The following is a 2,500-nucleotide window of genomic DNA, read 5'->3' on the forward strand; positions in this document are numbered from 1 at the left end:
ATTCCCACTGTCCCTATCTACTATGGGGTATGTAAGGTGACGACGTAGGTTTAGGTTTTGTAGACTGCTATAACTCGTCTCGTGTGTCTCTAGTGTGCGGCAAGGGCTCGCCCCGCCTCCTCGAGGCCGGGGGCTGGCAAACGAGTGGGGGCGATTAGTCGGGGACCGTGTCGCCCTGCCCTAAGTCCCCCACCGGCTAAGAGGGCTAAACGCGAAAGGACAGTGGGAACGGACGCTTAAGTGCGAATAGTACAGTTTTTGACAGTACAAAATGGAAAGTGACGAAGACGAAGATGATCAGCCCTTCCGATCCTCAGTGAAGACTCCAAGATCTCCTAGACAGAGCCTGGACACACCGAAGGGGAAAGGGAGAGGAAGAAAAGAAGAGGAGGAACAAAAGAAGAGGAAGAACAGAGAAGAGGAGCAAGAAGAAACACCTCACACACGACAGCAAGATAAACGGAGTAAGGAGAACACCCCCAGTCCAAGCGGTGCTGACAAAGAAAAAGAAGAGTCTGAAGAATTAGGAATCAAGAACATACTCAAAGAATTAGAAAAAATAATAACAAATCAATGGAAAAGTAAGAAGATTTCCAAAGAAAGTCTAGATGATCAAATTAAAAAGTATCAAGAAATTGAATCCCTCGCGAGATCAATGACTATTAAAATAGCGAAACTCGAAGGAAGAGTTGAAGAAAGACAGGAAATTCTAAAAGAAATTTCTAAAGTTCAACTCAGTGAAGCCACTTCAATAAAACCAACGTTGGCAGAGGTAGTAAGAAGACCATATGTAACCGGTATAACCCGCAAAATAAGACCAGCTCCCCAAGTGCTCATAATAAGAAGCAACGATAAGAACAAGGATGCTACCGAACTTAAAAGTATCATGAACAAGACTGCGAAACCGAGTGAATTAGGAATAGAGGTAAAAAATTTAAGACAGGTAAACAAGGGTCTACTATTGGAAGTCGGAGGTGAGAAAGACATTGAAAAAATCTTAAATAACGAAGACTTAAAAACTAAAGGCTTAACAATAGAAAAGATAGGAAAGCGTAAACCACAGGTAATACTATATGACGTGCCAGGAAACAAAAATGAAGAAGAAGTTAAGAGTGAAATCTACAAACAAAATTTCAGAAGTATCCTCAACGAGGAGGACTTCGATAAGGAAATCAGGAAAGTGCATCAAATAAAAAGCAGATTCAATGATAAGAACCATTGGATATTAGAGTGTGAAATGAGAGTACGTGATGTACTAAGAAACCGAGGAAAAGTGTTCCTAGATTGGGACAATTGCTGCGTTATCAAAGATTTCATTACGGTTACACGGTGCTTCAAGTGTCAACTGTATGGCCATCGGGCCAAATTTTGTAACAGACAAGACGTCTGCTCACACTGTGCGGGCCCGCACAGATTTGAGAGCTGTACCCATCAAGAAAAACCAGCAAAGTGTTTCCATTGTAATACCGAGCAACACCGGACTGGTGACAAAAACTGCCCATCATATATCAAAGCGAAAGAATTTGAAATTAGTCGGCTCGGTTATGGCGACTAAAAACCAACCAGAAATAAATAAAGAACTAACTGAAAAGAATAATAAAATTGGGCAAAACACCACCCGTAAAAATAACACCGCAGTGCAAACAATGCCATTGAAAATTGGCCAAATAAATACCGGAAGAAGTAAAAGTGCATTAGATGAATTGGAAGTAATTAGTAAAGAGTATCAGTTGGACCTGCTTCTAATACAAGAACCATACTGTAAAAATGGAAAAATTTCTTTTGGAAGAGGTACCGTGTTCACCAGCAGCACAGAGGAAGAAAAATGGAGTTGTATCATCAAATTAAATCCAAAACTAAAAATTATTCTTTTAAACCAATATACAAATTCACATACCACAACTATAAGAGTCGAGGGCGAATACAAAAATTTAATAGTGATCTGCAGTTACTACCAATTCTCTGAAGACATAGATAAACACTTGACGTACACAGAAAAAATAATTAATAGTGTGAGAAAGGATGATCGTGTAATCCTTGGTGCAGACGTAAACGCAAAGTCCACAATGTGGCATAACGCCAACACGGATCACAGAGGCCAAAGGGTCGAGGAACTAATACTTACGAATGACCTGACAATTTTAAACAAATGGTCAAGCTTAACTACGTTTGAAAACACTCAGGGCCACACCAGTAACATCGACGTAACTTTAACAAGGAATATCCCAATCACTGAAACCTCATGGGATTTAATGGAAACGAGCATAAGCGACCATAGACTTATACTTATCTCAATAAATACGTACATTAAAAATAGTAAATCACAAAACTACATCAAAACTGGGACACCAATATTTAAAAATGCAAACTGGAAAACGTTTGATGAAGTTCTATGTAAATCAATAAAAACTTCGCACGATTACAATGGAATTATAAATGCAATAAAAACCGCAATTACATCGGCAGTACCAAAGGCTACGGGAGTTGAAAAGAAGGTTGC

General features: G+C 39.6%; 1 pseudogene; it reads left to right on the top strand.

Moving 5' to 3' along the window:
- The window catches only part of LOC124173514, a 2,834-nt pseudogene extending 2,756 nt beyond the window's left edge, over window positions 1-78 (top strand).
- The last annotated feature ends 2,422 nt before the right edge of the window (window positions 79-2,500 follow it).

This window comes from Ischnura elegans, unplaced genomic scaffold, assembly GCF_921293095.1.
Source record: "Ischnura elegans unplaced genomic scaffold, ioIscEleg1.1, whole genome shotgun sequence".
Taxonomy (NCBI): domain Eukaryota; kingdom Metazoa; phylum Arthropoda; class Insecta; order Odonata; family Coenagrionidae; genus Ischnura; species Ischnura elegans.